At 43.5% G+C, this 21,439-nt stretch overlaps 1 long non-coding RNA gene across 1 annotated transcript; it reads left to right on the top strand.

The window, feature by feature from the left end:
- The first annotated feature begins 5,349 nt into the window (after positions 1-5,349).
- LOC131280043 (uncharacterized) lies at positions 5,350-12,255 on the top strand. Its single transcript, XR_009187605.1, has 2 exons — positions 5,350-7,951; positions 8,634-12,255. It is a non-coding gene; the product is annotated as an uncharacterized lncRNA (long non-coding RNA).
- The last annotated feature ends 9,184 nt before the right edge of the window (positions 12,256-21,439 follow it).

The following is a 21,439-nucleotide window of genomic DNA, read 5'->3' as shown; positions in this document are numbered from 1 at the left end:
GAGCAGATGGATTGAAATTTATATAGGTGTGCTTACTGTTGGTAAGGACAGGAGATTGGGGAATGCCTTGGGCAATTTTATGGACATCTCCATGTTGGAGAGGTGGGAGATGCCTTCTGCCTCTTTCCCAGGGAAACTGCCATGATCTGGTGGGTCAGAATGATTTAGGACCACAGTAGAGAGCATCATTTCCTCATCTCACCTATCCTTCCCAACTCTTAATTTTTTAAGTTCTCTTACTTGTCAGTGGGAACCCATAGATTGGTTTCTTTAAACTTCTAAAGCATTACCTTAAATGCAACACCTTATTTTCAATTCTATCCCACTGGCTAATTTTCAAAGCCCACTGAAAATGTGTGTTTTAGTCTGCTAGAACTGCCAAAAGCAATGTACCAGAAAGGCGGTGGCTTTTACAATGGGGATTTATTCCTTTACCAGCTTACAGTTTTGAGGTTGAGAAAAATATCCAAATCTAGGCATCCTCAGGAGAATACTCCCTCCCTGAAGACCAGCTGCTGGTGATTCCTGGACTCCTTTGTCACATGGCAGAGCCCATGGTGGCTACTGCTGGGTTTTTCCTTCTCTCCCAGGTATTTTTATTTTTTTTTTGCCTTCAGGCTCCTGCTTCCTTAGCTTTCTCTTTTTGTCTGAATTTCATTCTCTTATAAAGGACTCCAGTAAGAGGATTAAGAACCTCCCTGGGCTACACCTTAACTGAAGCAGCCTAATCAAAAGGTCCTACTTACAATGGGCTTACACCCTAGGAATGGATTAGCCTTAAGAACACATTTTTCTGGGGGGCACATACAGTTCCAAACCATCATAATGTGTTCACCAAGATTCTTTCTGTTGCAAGTGGCAGAAACCCAATTTAAGGGCCTTGTGGGGCTGAAAAGACCAGATTTGGGGATGGCTGGATATAGGTACTCAAGGGATGGTATGAGGAATGCCCTTCATGATCTTTTGGCTCTGCTTTCCTCTATTTTGTTCCCATTATCAGGGAAGGCCACCAGCAGCTCCAGGCTTGCTTCTTACAAGCTTAACCTCTTTGGCGGAAGCAATGCACTCTTTTCCCAATAATTCTAGCTTTGAAAGAGATGTAGCACAGTAAATAACGTTGAAACTGTGAGCTACCACAAGCTAGAGGTTCATGCTGGGGCTTACAGATGTCAGGTACTGTGTGTTTCGCTTGAAGATTCAAAATATCCTGAGGCAGCTTTTTTGTACAGTTTGGAGACTATGGTTCTAAGAATTCCATAAATAACAAAAGCTAATGTGTTCCCCATTTGGGACATATTCAATAGGGATCAGGACCTGAAGCTCTAGGGATATGTGGAGAAAGAGGGCTGCTGGGTCACCTCCTTCCCATCTGATGCTTCTCTCTTTCCTGATTCCTAGCTTCAACCTCCTTTTTTTTTTTTTTTTTTTTTTTTGTAGAGTAGTAGCATTTGGAATTCCATCCTCAGCTTTTATTGGTGTATCAACTTTACCATGTTACTTATTCCTTCTAAACCTCAGTTTCATCATCAGCAAAAGGTGTTATGGTATCTACTTTATATGGCTACTGTAAGAATTCTGTATTTTAATGTGCTGTGCACAGTGCTTGGAACATAATTGGGGTTCAAAGTTGTAGCAATTGTTTTATTTATTTTTATTATTAATATTACCATTACTAATCAAGGCAGGTATATTAGTCAGCGTTAGGCTCATCTGGTAGAGATAGAAATACCAAATTAAGTGGTCTAAATAAAAAAGAAGTTTATTTTTCTCTCATGTGGAAACCCAGGAAGGTGGTCCAGAGCTGATGTGATTAATCTAGTGCCAGGATCCAGGCTCTTTCTAGCTTGTTTATCTACTATGCCCCATTTCCAAGGCCCCATCATGGTCCAAGAGGGCTGCTCTAGCACCAGCCATCATGACCCATTCCAGTCAGAAGGAAAAAGGAAAGGTGAGGAGGTAACTGTTTTTTCCTTTCAGGTAGTTACACAACCCACTCCCGTACAAATCTCAATGTCAGCACTTAAGCTACCTGTAGCTGAAGGGGAAATGTGGAAATGTAATGCTATGCAGATGCCTATGGTGCTCAGCTAAAATTTCCGTTACTGTGGAGGAAGTGTAGACTCTGCAAAGAAGGGCATTGGGAAAGGGCCCTGGAAGCTGGGCTCACTCTGGATAGTAGATCTCAGAGAAAACCATGCTCTGCTTAAAGGGAAATAACTGCATCTTCGGCCACACAGAAATTGACTCCAGAATTTTTAAGAAAGCTGGAAAGTAAAACCCGAGTCTGAAGCTCTCATCCCTGAGCCAAGGAACTTCTAGCTCAGTCTTTTTCCCTTGACTACCAGCCTGGGCTGTTGAGAGGCAGAGCCCTGGCCCCAGGCAAACTTGGTTTGGGGCCAAATTCCACGACTCTTGGGGCTGACTGGCAGCCACTCTGTCTGAGCAACCTGGGGGATCCTGAGAAAAGAATGAACATCCGAATCCCAGAACAAAATCAGCAGCGATGATGCTCCGGCTGGGAAGCCACGCAGTGGGGAGGATGAGGTCATGGTGACAAATGAGAGAAGGGGGAGTGCTCTGGAGTGTCGCACGTCTGCCCAGGAGCCCAAGCCGGCGGCCCAGAGGAGAGCCAGGCATCCTGGGCTCAATCCCGTGTTCTGCCACCATGCTGCTGTGTGATCACAGGGAAATCCCAACGTTTTTGGACTCCACTCTATCCAACCATGATATGGGAAACACATCCACTGTTTTCTCTGCTTTAGAAGGCTTCTGCCAGCAACAGCCAGGCTTAGGAATGCCCAGAAAGTGAATAGAGTTCTTCAAAGAACAAGGAGTTGACGACCTCAGAGGTAATCCTGCCAACTCAGGGCTCAATAAAGAGTTACTGAACAGCTATGTAAAAATCAGCCATATATTTATCACAAGGTCCAAAAGGCAACTAAAAGGCTAGAAAGATAAGTCATCAGATACTAGAAAAATAGTGATTATTTATCAAGGTAAATGTAATGAAACAGATTAAGGAGACCCCAAACATCCATGTAACGTAAAGCAGCTCACATCTTGATGTTGGGTGGCCGCTCTCATGGGGAGGGTAGTTTCATCTGGAACTTGGAGGTAGATAAAAATGTGGTTGCCACGTTCTCTTCATCTTACTGGTATGTCTTTAAAAGGTTATTTCACGATGCTTGCCTTTCAGTCTCTAGGTGGTACAGTGACCTTTTGCTGATTCGCAGGGACTCTTGCTCAGCATTTAGTCTTCCATGCGCTGAAGATCAGCATTATAATGTCCTGAATGTACAGTGTCCTGAAGAAAATGCAAGAAGGGCTCCTTGTGCCTGGCGGCCTCCTGGATAAAATGCATGTGGTGAGCCTAGAGTATCTTTGTCCCATGAACTGCCTGTGATAATGAAACTGTTCTCATCTGCACTGCCTAGTAGGTAGCCACTAGCCACATAGGGCCACTGGGCACATGAAGGGTGGCTACTGCAAATTAGGAACTGAAATTCTGTTTTTTTGTTTAGGGACTAATGTTTTGTGGAACACACTTGGGCAAATGCTGATCTTGAGGTGGTTGAAGTAGAGTTAGGGGACACGGCTGTCTCCCCAACTTCGGCCTTCCTCTGCCTCTCATGCTGGGTGTGGAGGGATAGGGTTCTGAGTTCAGCAAAGGGCCGCATGGTGCCTTTTCCACACAGGTGCAGCCCTGCATGGCCCCAGCTCTCCAGGTGCCCCGCACAGCCTGTTTTGTGCTGGGGCCATGGAAATTGCAAATTCCTCCTGCAGCTCAAGTTCATGGACCTGGAACACACTCCCGCTGGGGGGACAATGTGGACTTCAGCAGTGGCACAACCTCTGGGAACTGGCAGCACCTCACAGGGGACAGAGTTTGACTCTGCGCTTGTACAATGGTTGTAAATTCTGCTGAGCTCTATGGATCCATCTGGATGAAAAGGTCTGTATAAATGCGAGATCATTATCATTATCAGCTGTCCCAGTTGGAGCCCAGCGATTTGCAAGCCCACAATCAATGAGGCCTTTCCAACAATCCCATTCTACACGGCTTGAAAAAGGTGTAATTACATGGAGCTGCATGTCCTCTGGAGAGACAGCGCCATTCGAGTCTGCTCCAAGAGTGGTGGAGAGAGGAGTCTCCGGGGCCCTCATTAAGCATATGGAGAGAGGTGCCCTCCAGGCCCTGTACAGGCTAGGGAAAAGTAGGAGAGTGTGTCTTGGGTGGATCCAGGGCTTTAGCCCAGTTGACATGAAGGAACAGCAATGCCTCTGCACCTCTGCAACTCAGACCCTCTAGGGAGGCTGCATGGGTCCTTCCCATTTTTTTTTCTTTTCCTGTTTTCATCTAGAGTTAAGAAAAGAACTCATAGATTCTCCTTTTCTGGAAGCGGACTTGGCCCAGTGGTTAGGGCGTCCGTCTACCACATGGGAGGTCCGAGGTTCAAACCCTGGGCCTCCTTGACCCGTGTGCAGCTGGCCCATGTGCAGTGCTGATGTGCGCAAGGAGTGCCTGCCATGCAGGGGTGTCCCCTGTGTAGGGGAGCCCCACGCGCAAGGAGTACACCCCATAAGGAGAGCCACCCAGCATGAAAGAAAGTGCATCCTGCCCAAGAGTGGTGACACGCACACGGAGAGCTGACACAGCAAGATGACGCAACAAAAAGAAACACAGATTCCCAGCGCTGCTGATAAGGATAGAAGCAGTCACAGAAGAACATGAAGCAAATGGACACAGAGAGCAGACAACTGGGGGGGGGGGGCAGGGAAAGAGGAGAGAAATAAATCTTTAAAAAAAAAAAGATTTTCCTTTTCTGAAGTTGCCTGCACACAGAGAGAGGCTAAGAGAGGCTCCCTACTTGGGCAGCCTGAGCGAGAGAATATAAGCAACTACTCCCATAAATCTCTGGCACTTCTAGCTCTGTGACCTTGGGGAAGTTCCTTAACCTCTCTGTTTTCTGAAACAGGAATGGCAGCTCTTACCTGCCTGAGAAAAGAGAGCCAGGACCAAATGGTATTTTGAAGCCCTTTTCCCATTAGGATTTAAGACCTAATTTATTCTAACTCAAGGACCTTTTGGTGTTATAAGAAAGAAGAGTCAAACTTCTTATTTAAAGTGATTCCTTTGGCTTCTTATATTCAAAACATAAGACAGTAGAAGTCAATCAGGGGGCATGAAGGCCAGCTCATAGTCCTGGTGCCTTAGTAAGAGTCAGGCAAGGCCAACTTTTTCACTTCGTAATACAGGGCAGTAGCCTCCTGTTTGTCTCTGGGGCCTGTGGCCCCACAAGTCGGGGAGGGGAATGGGCAGGGTCCTCGAAGGAGCTTGCCTTGCCCAGAGCTCTGGTGTCCCGGTCTCTAATGAGGCAAGAGGCATCCCCCTGCCTCCTGTCTCCAGGTGTGCCTCAAGCACAATGGATCCTGTCATTACCCTCACCACCCGACCTCCCCAATCCTCTTGAGAAAATGACCAGGCAGCTGCTTGGAGGAGAGCAGATAGAAGGGAAACTAAAGGGGAAAAAAGAGTGCTTACCCTGCCAGTGCGAGAGACTCGGCTCCAGGCCACCCTCACTCCCCAAACAGTCAATTCTTGATCCTCCCCCTGGGGACTGTCCCAGGACAAGTTCATTTTTAACTGTTACAAATGTTTTCCGTCACCCAACAGTGTGACTTTGGCCTTTTGTTATGGGGGAAACAGCCATCTGAGGACAAACATTCTCCTCCGTGACCATGGGCCACCTCTCTGACACATAGACTGATGGGGTGAGGAGTCCAGCTTGCTAACCTTCCAGTGGCCAGAGTCTGGATTGGACCAGGGCTGATGAGACATTCCAGTGCAGCAAGAATCTGTTTGGGACCAAACCTGGGGCCTCCCATGTGGGAAGCAGTTGCTCAACCACTCGAGCCCTATCTGCTCCCCAGGAATTCCCTATATTTTGATGTAAAAAAATCAGTCGAGGGAAACGGACTTTGGCCCAGTGGTTAGGGCGTCCGTCTACCACATGGGAGGTCCGCGGTTCAAGCCCCGGGCCTCCCTGACCCGTGTGGAGCTGGCCTAAGCGCAGTGCTGATGTGCGCAAGGAGTGCCGTGCTACACAGGGGTGTCCCCCGCGTAGGGGAGCCCCACGCGCAAGGAGTGCACCCATAAGGAGAGCCGCCCAGCGCGAAGGAGGGAGCAGCCTGCCCAGGAATGGCGCCGCCCACACTTCCCATGCCGCTGACGACAACAGAAGCGGACAGAGAAACAAGACGCAGCAAAAAGACACAGAAAACAGACAACCGGGGTAGGGGAGGGGAATTAAATAAATAAAAATAAATCTTTAAAAAAAAAAAAATCAGTCGAGGGGAGCAGATGTGGTTAAGTGGTTGAGCGCCTACTTCCCATGTATGAGGTCCTGGGTTCAATCCCTGGTACCACCTTTTAAAAAATTCTGTTTACCATAGAGGTCAGGGCCTACTTCTGAACTTTCAATTCAATTCTATTGATCGATGTGTCTATCTTTGTGTCACTTCCAGGCTGTTTTGAACACTGTAGTCATCCAACTTCCCTCTTCTTTTTCAGGATGTTTCTGGCTATTCATGACATCTTTCCTTTTCAAATGGATTTTGTAATTGCCTTTTATACTTCTGTAAAAAAAGTCACAAAGCAAAACAAAAAAGAACCTGCTTTCCTGTGTCTGGGTGAGCAGAACCCAGGCAAGCTCAAAGAGCGCATCAGAGATCTGGTCTGAACTGTCTACTGTGCTGTGCCGAGGACACCTACTGGCCCCTTGCTCTGCAGCTGCAAGTATTCCCCAAAGCACCTCTCAATTTAGAACAATGAGAACTAATGTGACCTCTTGTTTATGACTAAGACTGAGGGTTCTTACAGCTTCCCTGCAGTAAAAGAACACATCTTGGTGGGAATTGCTAATTTATCAGTGCACAGGGCCAAGTTTATGAAGTACTCATAGTTAGTGCTTTACAAGTCTAATAATAAAAAATTAAGACTCTACTTTCTATCATTCTTAAATACGAGCCTAATTTACCCTGTTCATTAGATCTTTATGTCTCTGTCTGGGACAGGGATGTCACATCTTAAGCCTAAGGAAAATTTCGAGTATGAAGGAGAATGTAAATAATGTCCAAGACTGCACCCCCCAATCATAAATAAATAAAAAGGCTGCCCCAGGTTTATAAGCACACATTTTACAAGACATGCTTAGCAAATACAATTCTCGTGAGCACAGCCTTTTATTTGGCAGTAAACTCTCCTTGATTCTGTTTGTAAACTCAGTTCTTAGACCGTGAAGGATCATGTTAGCTACATTAGCTGAGGAGGGCCCACCTGGGGCGCTGACTTTAATTCACATCCCAGAATTAACCTAATGCACATAGGTTAGAGAAATGTAGAGAAAGGAACTAAAGATGTTTTTAAAGCGTGGTAGGTACTGGGTGAGATGTCTATCTGTTCTTCTGCTGAAGCCTTACAACCAGTCCAGGAAGTAGATTTTATTATACTGGTCTTGCAGAGGAGGAAACCAAGGTTTGGGGGGATTAGGTGAAGTATCTATGGTTCCATAGCCTTGGAACTGGGATTAACTTGAGGTGTTGGGGTTAATGCCAGGACATTTAGCTCTTCATTCTCTGTTCTTCTGATTATACCACACTATTTCTCTTTCCCTTATTGGCTATTCCTGGTGCTACCAATGGCTAACCTTGTCACCTGGATTAGAGTTATTTACTTTCTGCAAACCCTGGTATTCTGACCTGTGTGAATAGTGTGATGACTGATTTCATCTGTCAGCTTGGCTAGGTTATGGTGTCCAGGTGTTTGGCTAAGCAAACGCTTTTTCATTTATTATTCCCATCCCCTCATTGTTTATACTCTCTTTGTCCCTTCTTTTTTGTTTCTTTAGGAGGCACCAGGAACTGAACCCCAGATCTCCAATGTTGGAGGGAGGTACTTAATCGCCTGAGCCACCTCCATTCCCTGCTCTGTTGTGTCTTTCATTATGCTCTTTCTTATTGTGTCTCTTGTTGCATTATCTTGTTGTATCAGCTTGCCACGCTTGCCCATTGTGCCAACTCACTGTCTTCTTTAGGAGGCACTGGGAACGGAACCACAGACCTCCCATGAGGTAGGTGAGAGCCCAATTGGTTGGGCCACCATCCTCTTCCCTGTAAGGGTATTTTGTAGATGGAGTTGCATCCATAATCAGCTGATTCCATTTATAGCTGTTTGCATCTACAACCAACAAAAGGATTGCCCTCAGCAATGAGGGGAGTCTCCTTATCCAATCTAAAAAGCCAGAACTGAGGGTTTCAGAATCAGAAAGAGGAATTTCTGCCTCAATAACAATCAGCCAGCTCAATAAAAATCTTGTGGAATTTGGACTCACTTTTATCAGAGTTCCCAGCTTGCAGCCTGCCCTACAGAATTCATACTTGCCAGCCTCCATGGTCATGTGAGCCAATTCTTTATAATAAATCTCTTCGCATCTTTCTATCTGTCTGTATCCTGTTGATTCTGTTTCTCTGTGGAACCCTGAATTATACAAATAGAAATAATATTTGTCCCATTGCACTTCCTGGGTTACTGTGTGGACAAAATGTGATCGAATTTTCTCCATCTTCCCTTTAAGGTTTCTGGCCAGCCCAATCCAGTCAAGGAAATGAGAATTGCTCTAGGAGTGTGCAGAGAATAATATGGATGAGACTTGATTCTAGAGTAATAAACTGTCTTTTTATACTCTACTCAAGCACATCTCTTGGTAAAGGAGTTAAAGAAAAAAAAAACCCACAACAAACTCACACCTTAAGATGAAATTCTGTTCCATTGAGACCCTGCAGAGAAGAAAATAATAGGTATCAACCACCTTTCCTCAAAGCTTCCTGAGTCTGGTGCATAAAAGTGACATGGCTAAAGGGAGACCGGAGACATACAATGAAGGGTTAGAGGGTGTTACACAGAAACACCCCAATCTGCAGCAGCCACAGGCACTGCTAAATTGTGACATATAAGATAAGTTATTGGGTTGAATTTTGTTCCTCCAGAAGACATATTCAAGCCCTAATCCTTAGTCCTGTGAGCATGACCTAATTTGGTTATAGGGTCTTTGAAGATGTGATTTAGTTAAGGTGAAGCAAATGGACTAGGGGTGGCCTTAATCCAATATGACTGGTGTCCTTATAAGAAGGTGACAAGACACAGCTGGACACTGGGGAGAAGGCCACATGAAGGTGGAAGAGGCAGAGGTTGGAGTGATGCAGCTACAAGCCCAGGAATGCCAAAGATTGGCAGCAAATACCAGAAGTGAGAAAGGGTAAGGAAGGATTCTCTCCTGTGTGTTTCAGACAGAGCACGGACCAGCTGACCCCTTAATCGTGGACTTCCAGCCTCCAGAACCGTGAGAGAATGCATTTCTGTTGTTGCCAGCCACCCAGGTTGTGGCACTTTGTTATGGCAGCCCTAGGAAACTAACGCAAGATTTTTGAGAGTCCATATGGAACTGAACCTCAGTTAGGAAGAAGCTCAACTAGCCAAGAAGAGGGAGATAACAAGGGACAGAGTCACAGTCCAACCTAAGACGGGAATAGCATGCCAAGGCACACCATGTACAGATTAGAGGGAAACAGAAAGGCACAGCGCCAAGTCAGTGCGAGAGAAGCCATTTGCAGGAGGACTGAGGGACAGATAGTGGGCATTTACAAAGGATAGTGAAGAGAGAGGATCTCCTTAGCATTAGTTTTGGCAAAGCCCATGTAATAGTTTAAAAATTTTTTGTTTTGGGACAATTTTAAATACAACCAAAAAGTTGCAAATGTATACAAAAAATGACCATATACCCTTTATCCCGATTCACCAATTGTTAACATTTTGCCACATTTGCTTTGTCGTCCTCTCTCTCTATATGCACATTGTTTTTTCCTGAACTGTTTGACAGCAAGTTGCAGGCATGATTCCCTTTGACTTCTAAATACTTTAGTGTGGATTTCCCAAGAACAAGGTCATTTGCTTATAAAACCTCAGTACAATTATTAACTTTAGGAAATTTAACAATACTTTCCATCTAAATCTAGGGACAAACTTTTTTCTGTAAAAGACATTTTCAGCTTAGGGGCCATATAGTCTCTGTCCCACCTATTTAACTGTGCTATTGTAGTGCAAAAGCAGCTGTAGACCACACTTAAACGAATGGCTGTGGCCGTGTTTCAGTAGCACTTTATTTACAAAGTGATTGGCAGGGCGGGTTGCTGACCCCTGATCTAATCTACAATCCCTATTCACATTTTACGAATTTCCCCAATAATGTCCTTTTTAAAAATATATATATTTTTAATTTATTTTTAAAAGATACTTAGATTACATAAAATGTTACATAAAAAATTAAGGGATTCCCATATGCCCCACTCCCCACCCCTCCCACTTTTCCCCACATTAACAACTTCTTTCATTAGTGTGGTACATTCAGTGCAATTAATGAACACATTTGGAGCATTGCCACTAAGTGTGGATTATAGTTTACATTGTAGTTTACACTTTCTTCCATTCAATTCTGTAGGTTATGGTGGGACATATGATGGGTTGTATCTGTCCTTACATTGTCATTGAGGTCAATTCCAAGTCCTGAAAAGGCCCCATATTCCACTTATTTTTCCCTCTCTCTGATATCAGCACCTCCAGTGGCCACTGTCTCCACATCAGTGATATGATTACTTGCATTGCTATAATACCAATAAGTCTATAGTAGAATACCAGTAATTCCACTGTAGTCCATCCCAGTAATGTCCTTTTCAGTAATTTCTTTTTCCTGGTTCAGGATTATATGTTGCATGTTAACTGTCATGTCCTTTTAATATTCTTTATGTGGAACTGTACCTCAGCCTTTCTTTGTCTTTCAAAATTGGCATTTCTGAAGAGTAAAGGCCTGTTGTTTTGTAGAGTGTCCTTCCGTTTGGGTGTCTCTGATGTTTCTTCACAATCAGATTTGGGTTGTGTGAGTTTGGCAGGAATACCGCAGAAGTGATGCCGTGCCCTTCTTAGTGTGTCCCATCAGGAGGCACACGGTGCTGGTTTGTCCCATTCTTGCCACTGAAGCACGTGCTATTTAAAATGGGAGACATGAGCAGTTTCAAACAGCATAAGAAATACTTCAGCAGACAGTGGCAAGGGCCTTGGCACCAGAAATGACACCAGGGTAGCCTTGCCTGGGCAAGGAAAAAGGGCATGAAGACCTGACCAGAGCACAGACTGTGTAGCAATAAAATAGTTATTAGTTGGACCAATGAGATATTATTTATTGAACATTTATGTGCTAGGCCCTGTGAAAAGTACGTTAACATACATTTTAGGGAAGCAGACTTGGCCCAGTGGTTAGGGCATCCGTCTACCACATGGGAGGTCCTCAGTTCAAACCCCGGGCCTCCTTGACCCATGTGGAGCTGGCCCATGCGCAGTGCTGATGCGCACAAGGAGTGCCGTGCCATGCAGGAGTGTCCCTGTGTAGGGGAGCCCCATGTGCAAGGAGTGCACCCCGTAAGGAGAGCCGCCCAACATGAAAGAAAGTGCAGCCTGCCCAGGAATGGCACTGCACACACGGAGAGCTGACACAACAAGATGACGCCACAAAAAAACACAGAATCCTGTGCCGCTGACAACAACAGAAGTGGGAAAAAACAAGAACATGCAGCAAATGGACACAAAGAACAGACAACCAGGGCAGGAGTGGGGAAGGGGAGAGAAAGAAATAAAATAAATCTTAAAAAAAACCCATACATTTTAATCTCTTTTGATCTTCCAATGATGCTATGAGGCACAATCTATTATTACTACATTTTTCAGATGGGAGAATAGAGGTGTAGAGGGTGTGAAAAATTGCAACCATGGCCCCAATTCTTCTCTCCTCCCTATGTCTACTACCTTTACCATGTGACTTTGTAGTTCTTTCCACAAAAGGGGCAGGGTATATTTCCTTACCCTGTGATACTGAGTTTGCCATGTGCTATTTTTTTGCCAATAGAATGAGTAAAAAATGACAGTGTGCCTGTTTGGAGCTTAGACCTAAGAGACTTTGTGTGTTTCTATTTGCTCTCTGCATCTTTGTCATCATCAAGAGAAGAACATGGGTGGGCTAGCCCTCTGGTTGCAAGAAGAGGATGAGAGACGTGTGACATGAAGCCATCAGCTGGCAAACCCAGTCTAGATCAGCCAATTCCTAGTGGACCTACAGAATTGTGAGAAATAAAAATTGTTTATTGCTTTAAGTAACTGAGTTTTGGGATTTTGTTTTGCAGCAATAGCTAGCTGGTACAAAGAGTTTAACTAACTTGTCCATGGTCACCCAACTACTAAGTTGAGCAGCCAGATTTTGAAGTGAGACTAAGGATTCCAGAAACTTCCCTTTTAACCATCATGTGCTACTTATGTATTGTTCCTATGCAATTTATGCTTAAGCTCACAATATGGTAATGTGATTTATTTCATAATGTGGATCTATTTCAAAAATATTTTTGATTGACTTTATAAAGTCAATAAAGTGTGTTCTTAGGGAATCTAAGATCCTTAAAATGTTGGGGGTCACAGATACCTTAGAGAATCTGGTAATAGCTATTAACCCCCTTATATTTTCCTTCCCCCCCATCAAAAGACCATGCAAACAAAACACACAACATTTTGTATACAATTTTCACTGGCTCTTGGTCTTTGAAGCTTTTTCATGGACTCCCAGAAATTTATGGATCCTGGGTAAAGAACCCTGATTTTATGTAAGAATCTGATCTGGGTAAACTCTCCTGAGTGGTCACAATTGAATATGAAAAATCAGTTGGACATAGTTACTTATCAGATTCTTTCCTTTCATTTGTTTAGCATTTTCTTTACTTGCTGTCATGTTGTTTTTTCAGCCTGGTGTTTTCCTTGGCTTCCCATGCCAAAGTCCCTTGTCTATGCTCTCAAAACAGTAAACATCTTCATGGTGACTGGAGACAAGGGAATTTTGTTAGAATTGCTCTCCTGCCCGTTTTCTTTGCCTTTGCCATAGACACTACCATCCCCTGCTTTGCTAAGTTTCCAGATTAAACTAGACCAGGGAAAGCAATATTATACTATCCCAGCTAGTGCCTCCCCTCCCCCCATCCTCACTTTCTTGTAGGGCTTGGTGTTAGTTTCTCTCCAAGACCTGGGATCCATTTAGTCATTTATCCAATCATGAAATGTTTACTTAGCACATACTGTGTGCATAGTACAATGCTATGAAAAATGCAACAGCTAGCATTGATTGAATGCTTTCTATGTGCTAAGCCCACTGATAAGTGCTTTTTATCTGTCATCTCATTGAAACTTTACAACTCAGGATGTAAGTTGTATTATCATCCACTTTTTATAACTGTGGAGGAAGCTGTGGCTCTGGCCTAATAGTTCATCAGAGACCTGAACCCAGGCACCATAGCCCATGTTCTCAACTACTGGCCTTCTCTAGCACTATTACTGTCTCTTATTTCTTGTATTATTCTTTGGGTCATCATTTATGCTAACCGGAGTCAGGATCTGTGTCCTGTGATGATCTCTTGGCTCTAGTTTTTCCCATGTGTTACAGTTCTCCCCATCCCTATGGGCTTCTAGTCCCACTATTCTGTTTGTGCATGCCATCTTAGTTCTCAGAAATTGGGCCTTTTCTCTGAGCCCCCATATGACAGACTGGCCTGGATAAACATTCTGTTTGATACTTGACTCCTACTTGCCTCCCACATTACCCTGACCCTGGATTCATTACTAATGAGTTCTTGAGCCTGGTGGGCCCCTGTGGAAGCCCCTGTGTTGGTAGCTGTCCAGTCTCCATGAGCTACCTATGTCTTTTCTCTGTGGGCTTGAAGAGCCAGAACACATTTCCTGGGGGAGATGGAACATGGGCTGGGCCTTCAAAGCTGGTAATCTAAAGGCATGGGGAAAAAAATCACTCATGAGTATAGGGATATATTCAAAAGAGTCTGTTTCCACAAACATAAATCAGCTTGAATTCAATCACACAAAGATGCTTTGTGTCCACCATTTTGGTGGACTTTTTTTGAAGCAGTTGGCTCTGTACCACAGCCTAAGGAAAGGGCCCAATTTATTAGACACATACAGACAATAGAAGACTGTCCTTTGGATAAACAAAACACAAGGAGCTGATAAAGAAACACGTCATGCCTTTATTAGAGGCAGAGGAGAAGTTGGTAACTAAGAGATCATCAAAAAACGTTAAGGCTCCTAAGGTTTTGTTTTGTTGTTTTAATCTCTTTCTGGTCAAACAAGGACAATTATTATCTAAATGCCTGAGAGGCAGCAAGTAGAATGGAAATCAGTGGTTAGTTCACAGGAAAAGACCCAAAGTGTTCCTGAGGATCTTCAGTTTTACAAGTGGCCAAAGGTGGCAAAGAAGGAGTTGGCTATATATTGGCAGGCCTTGAGAAACTGATGGACTTGTTAAATCTTTAAGAAAAGTAAACAGTGACCTTCCTCATCTGAGCCAGGAAGCTCAGCAGGTCACCTCAGACAATGTGGACTGGGGCTTTCAGACCAGTATGATGAACATTTGAGCAACTTAATTTTCAGTATATGGAATGTGGATTCCGATTGGATTATGAGCGAGCTGGGAGGGTGTCAATCAATCTATTATTTCTTCAAGGTCTCCGACTTTTGTCAATTGCCTTGGAGTGGGGGTGGAGCCAGAGAGAAGTAGTTGATGCAAAGTTTGCTAAGACTCCAGTATCCTCCATCCCCTATCTCCTTAGGGAACCCACCCCTGATGATAATAGGATCTCTTTGGAGGGAGTAGAGGGCAAGGCAGGTGGGGGTGGGTGACATTTGTTAAACAACTTTTCCTTTCCATTAATATCACCTTCCTGTTGGGAGGCAGAAACTGTCTTTTATTGCCTCATTTTCCTCAGGTTGAAAGTTAAAAAATTTGTCCAGTTTCTGAGGAAAATGCTTCAATCCATTCTCAAAGTCCAGAATTTCCACTGTTTTCCCACCAGGCTTTCTTTGAAAGCTAAGAATAGTAAGCAAGTTTCTTAAAAGCAAAGTTAGGGAGAACAGCACTAATTTCCCGGCTCTGGAGAGGGCCTGTGGGCAGGAAGATGCAAATGAATGTTAGACTGACCGTCAGTATGCTGGAAAACCCTCAGCCTCAGGCTTTCTTGGTAGTTTTCTCTGACCTCCTAGGTCCTTCATTTCCGTCTACTGCCAAATTAATGATTGTCACATCTTTTACCCTATCGTATTGTGTGTGTGTGTATATGTATGTACGTGTATGTGTATATATTTCTGTTTTAGAATTTATCACACTGTATTGTAATCAGTTATGACTTCCATGAGAAGAGACTATATCTTTATTTTTGCATGCCTGGAATGCAGCAGGTGCTCAATAATAACTTGGTTGACTTGAGCTACATTTTCATAGAAATGCCAGAATCAAAATTCTTTAGAAGGGAATAGATGAAACACATATTTTCATAGAGATGCTCTCTGCATTTTTTTGGTCAAGCTTTCCTTTAAATCACCCCATCTTGCCCTCCAACAGAGAACTTTGCTTTTCCCCAGGAGTCTGGACAAACCTCCTCTGCTTTCTCTCGAAGATGATGATTTCCCTCCTATTACATTCTTAGAAATACAGCACAGTAATTTCTAAATTATTTTTAAAATGCAGCAACTGCCTATAACATGTCTGACATCTCTGTTCTCATCACCAGATTCAAGATATATAAATAACATGATATTAACCAGAGATGCTTTTTATAGCAGGATTCAATTAATTGAAGCAGCCCTTTACAGTGGGGGATCCCCCCACCACCAGTGGAGTTTCTCTAATACTTTTTTCAGAGGGCTTTATTATTTAATGTGAGAACAAATTTTCTGTCTTAGAGTTACTCTGAACTCTAGAGTCTTCCCTTTTTTTTTTGTTTTTTTTTTAAACATACATGGGCATTACAGTGCCTTGTGCCTTTGCTTGGGGCCTGAGGGGTCAATATGTAGGGAAGTTGTGTCCACTCACTAAGAACAGAGACATCTCGTCTAAGGATTAAGTCTATGCACAGATTAAGGAAGTTTATCCGTTTAAGCATGAAAACTTCTCTATTATTTTAGTGATTTTAGGTGGAAATCTCTTTCAGATACATTACACGCCTACCCATCTTCCTTTTTTGCTTTCCTCTGTTGACTTCTTACATTCTCTGTACTGCACATAGTTTAGCCTTTCCCTAGTGGCTCAGGGCAATGTTGCAATAGACGTTGGCTGTTCTACAGAGAAGTCCTGATGCTCTTCATTTCTAAGTAACCCATCCTGGATGCCTGGGCATCCCTCACCTTCCCTCTCATCCCCCAAATGGAAATATTTTTTTCCTGCCAATTATAGGGCTAATAGTTGTTGAAAATTTCAAATAGTAAGAGATACATAAAGTGGAAAGATAATTTGAAACACGTCCTTTCAGAATTTTTAAGTGCATAAAAACAAGTCACTTATTAGCTGTATGACCTTGGACAAGCTTGTCAACTTTTTTGAGCCTCTATTTCCTAGTCTCTAAAATGGGGTAATGGCTATCACAGGTTTATTGTAAGGATTAACTGAGTATTTAGCAGAGGGTCTGGCATGCAGCAGATGCTCAACAAACGTTCTCTCTCCTTACTTTCTTTTGGCCTGCCAACCCCTGCCCCCCCCCAGTCCACCCCCATAACACAACTGCACAATCACAATGCTCCCTATTGCCTATGGCGTCAAAGCCAGGCTGGGCTCAGCTGCTCTTTTATACCCAACCAACTTTCCATTGCTCACCATTTGAAACATCTGCTCCAGAACTTGTCTTTCACATAGCCATTCCTTGCGCTTGCTTATACCTGCCTCCAAGACATTTCTTATGTTTTCTTCTTCTGCATGGGCTGCCACTTCCAGTGTGTCCCCCACTTCATCCCACTCCTTCTGCATTAGAGAAAGATTCACAATTTCTCTAGATTCATAGAAGTTCTGATTTTTATTACTAAAAGAATTTTTGGAAACCACTTATTCAAATTTTGCAAAAACATGCCCCACAGATTCTGAGTCTTATTTAAGACTCAACTCAAGAGGCACTTCCACCATGCTGCCAACTCTGGCTTCCTTTGAGAACGTGATGTCCTTCAGAGGTTTGGGTAACCTTAGTTCTGTTTGCTCAGCTGGGCTGTCAGAGTGCTGAGGGTAAGGACCAGGTGTTCTTATTTCACATTCCCCACAGTGCCCAGCCCTGGGTCATGTGCACAGAAGTTGCTCAATAGATAGTTATTAATTGAGGAATCAGTGAGGCAGACAATTATATAAATTAAGAGGGTCCCCTAGAGATTGCAGTAATTAGGAAAGACTTCATGAAAAATTAAGATTTGTGGTGGGCCTTGGAGGAGGAGCATTCTTCTTATTTTATTTATTTTGGCCAGAAACAATGTGATCTGAAGAAGGATTTTTGTGTTGCTTCAGTGTGAAGGGGCAGTCTGGGAGACCTGGAGAGTCACAGCCTTCCTGGGCTTTATACGGCTTTCACATGCCCCTGGCTCCCAGATGTGTATCTCCCACCTGTTCTTCTGCCCTGAACTCCAGACTTATGTATCCAACTGCCTGCTTGACATTCCTGTCTAACAGACACCTCAAAATGCTCAAGTCCTATTCTAATCGTCATTGTTTTTCTCCCATTCACCTGCTCTGCTCAATCTTTCCTAGCTCAGTAAATGGTACCCCCATACTTCTAGTTGGCTTAGGGTTGAATAGTGTCCCCCCAAAATGCACCCCTGCCCTGAACCTGTGACCTTATTTGGAAACAAGGTTTTTGTAGATGTAATCAAGTTAAGATGAGGTCATTCTTGATACTGGTGAGCTCTGAATCCAATAGGTCTTATAGGTGCCCTTAAAAGAAAAGGGAAATTTAGGCACAGAGACACAAGAGAGAGGGCACTGTGAGGACAGAGGGAGGGAGGGGAGTGGTGTAGTTTGTTGGGTATAAAAGAGCAGCTGAGCCCAGCCTGGCTTTGATGCCAAAGAAGACTCAGGATTGGCCAACCAGGAGCCAGGAAGAGGCAAAGACAGTTTCTTCCCTAGACTCTTCAGAGAGAGCACGGCCATGCCGAGATCCTGATTTCAGACATCTAGTGCCCAGAACTGTGAGAGAATAAATTTCTGGCCACCCAGTTTGTGGTACTTTGTTATGACAGGCTTAGCAAACTAATATGGACCCCAAACCCTGGAGTTGTCCTTGGCTTCTCTCTCACACCCTTCAAATTCAATGCAATGAAAATTCTGATGAGGTACACCTTCTAAATATATCCAGACTCTAATTTTTTAAAAATTTACCATTTCCAACACTACCACCTTGCTCAAGTTGTCCTAACTGGCCTCTCTTGGCCATCTATACTTGCTCTTCTTGACACAGCAGAGGAAGTGAATCCTAGCAAATATATTGCAGAGCATTTTACTCCATGGCTCAAGACCCAGCCATGGCTCCCCATTTATCTCAGAGAAAAGCAAAAGCCCTTTCAATAGTCTATGCAATCTGCAGTCCCCAGGACCTTTATGACTTCATCTCTTACCAGTCTCACCTTCACTTGCTTCCCTCCAGCCACACTGGATGCCTTGCCATTCCTCTACCTTGCTAGGCATGCTCTGGCCTCAGAGCATGGAACTTGCAGTTCCCTCTGCCTGAACCACGTTTCCACCAGATATTGGCTGGGTTGATTACCTCACCTCCTTCAAGTTTTCTTTCAAATACAGGATGACCATATATTCCTTCTTGCCCAGGACAGTTCCAGTTTGTCCCAGATGTCCTAGAATGATTATTAATTGCTCCCCCCTTGCAGTCTTTTTTCCTTCTCCCTCCCCCCACCCTACTATTTTTGCTGTCTGTGTCCATTCACTGTGTAATCTTCTGTGTCTATTTCTTTCTCTTTTTTGACTTCTCTTCTTGTTTTATCTCCTCTAGGATTCACCGGGATTTGATCCTGGGGGATTCTGATGTGGAGAGACGTTCCCTGTCACTTGCATCACCTCAGTTCCTGGTTTATGCTGTGTCTTGCCTTGACTCTCCCCTTCGTGTCTCCATTTTTGTTACATCATCATCTTGTTGTGTGGCTCGTATCTGGGCACTGGCTCACCGTGCAGACACTTGGCCTGCCGCGTGGGCATGCTTTTACCAGGAGACCCCAGGGATCGAACTTGGGTCCTCCCATATGATAGATGGAAGCCCAATAACTTAAGCCACATCCACTTCCCCCTTGCACTCTGAAAACTGTCCTGGTTTAGATGGTAAATTACACGATCATCCTACTCAAATGTCACCTTCATAATAGAGTCCACCCTCACCCCCCTAACCACTGGCATTCCCACTTCCCTTTACTCTGTTCTATTTTTACAATTGCACTTTATAAACTTCTAACCTAATTTGCCTATTTATTGTAAACAGTTTACCTGTCATTTATTTTTCATCTTCCCAAGGTCATAAGTGCCACAAAAGTAGGGATTTTTGTCTGTTTCCAGAAGTTTGAAAAGTATTTTCTTAATGAAATAACTTATTTTGAAGGCAAAATAATGGAATTTTTTGGAAGTTTACACAGTTTATGGGGAAAGTGAGGCAGAATATGTGACATCAGGCTGTCTCTGAAAATCCAGGATGTGCACTTGCTATTCTGACCTACTCACAAAGGATTTTGAGGTATTTTGCTAAAATGAAGGTCAGCATTCCATCTGGAGCTGAATTAAGAGCACACGTTCAAGGAGTGCATGTCCTGGAGTTTGCCTGATCTGCTATGACAAATATCACATCAGGGGTTGGCTTAAACAACTTCATGGTTTTAGAGGTCAGAAGTCACTCATCAAGACATGGACAAGGCCAAGCTTTCTCTCAAAGCCTGAAGTGTTCTGGTGAGACTTGTTGCAATCCTTGGTGCTCCTTGAATTGTCTCTCTGCCTCTGTCATGTGGTGATGTCCTTGTTCCCCTCCTGTGACTTTTTTTTACTGCCTCCAAATTTCTTTTTGTTATTGGGCCTCCAGCAATGCAGATTAAGACCCACCTTAATTCAATTTGCCCACATCTTAATTAATATCTTTAAAAGTCCTATTAACAAATGGGTTCACACCCACAGGAAACGGATTAAGATTACATTTTGTGAGGCACATGATTCAATCCTCAACAGAGGCAAAGGAATGGGGCTAGGGAAAGGGCTGAGAAGATAATTGTCTTGCGGGTTTGAGTCTGTGGATGATTGTTGCAATTGACATAACACTTAATTTTGAACTTCCTAGCAGCCCAGGCAAAAGGCAAAAGATCAGATTGCATAACCCAACCCCCACACCATTGCCTAATAAAAAAATAAACACATCAATTCAAAAGAAGTCATACACTTCTAAATTGTACATTTCAAGAGGAAATGACCCTGTTGATCTTTCTAAGTGTGGTAACCTCACATTCTGGTGTGCCCAGGACAGTCTCAGTGTTGGCCCAGGGAAATTGTTAATAGTGACCCCTTTCACTCTTAAAAATGTCTTGATTAATATAATGCATTATAAAGTCACACTGTTTGTAAGGGACATCGAATAACACAACAGATAATGGCTTTGATGTCTGTCTTTACAGAGGGAATACAGAGAGTTTCCTCATACAATCTCTGGAAAAACCAAGGTCTTAAGGAAGAATCGGGTTCTTCTCAGAATCAACTAGAATTTGGAGAAGTTCTTATTGTCAAGAAGCTCCTGCAGCCATTTGGATCTTGATGTCCTTGTCCTGGTTTACCAAAATATCCATTAACATTGGGCCCCTTCTTGGCTCATTTGCTCATTCTGAACTTTTGCCAGCAGCTGGTGGGTTGTCAGGGAGTTTTCACTGGATCTTTATGGGGTGCTGGGAGAGCTCCTGTGTCTGCTGCTTCCCATCCAGATTTGTTATGTCTTTAATGTGGACTGAGCACATGTCCCTTTCTACCCTCTAAAAAGATTACCTTTTTCAGGGAATAATAAAGTTCAGGCCACTATGTACAATATTTATAAAGTATAGATTTTCCATGACAAATTAAACCTTTTATTTCACAATGTTTAATAGAATAGTATGCTAAAAACAACAATAAAAAGGTACTTGGCTAAATTCAAGGTATTTTCTAAAATTCTAGTCTAAGAATATTGTCTGCATTTATAGCGCGTCATGCAACTCTGAACTGGGGATGGAAAGAATTGTTTTTTTCGTGGCTCTGGGTAAGTCCTTTTACTTCTCTGAGCCTACATTTTCTCATGTGTGAAGTGAGGGGTGGACTCTATTGTTAGAGTCCCTTGTAACTTCATTGCCATGATTCTTTTGTAGAGCTGAGGCATTTGTTGATAAGTTATAATTTGAGCAGACGTGGGCAGGTACTTCTCTTTCTTGAAAACCTGGCCTTCTGGGCTGTCAGTCCCAAGAACTCCTCACGGC

This window comes from Dasypus novemcinctus, chromosome 10, assembly GCF_030445035.2.
Source record: "Dasypus novemcinctus isolate mDasNov1 chromosome 10, mDasNov1.1.hap2, whole genome shotgun sequence".
Lineage (NCBI taxonomy): Eukaryota > Metazoa > Chordata > Mammalia > Cingulata > Dasypodidae > Dasypus > Dasypus novemcinctus.
The sequence above is the reverse complement of the archived record's forward strand: the minus strand, read 5'-3'. Positions and strand labels throughout refer to the sequence as shown.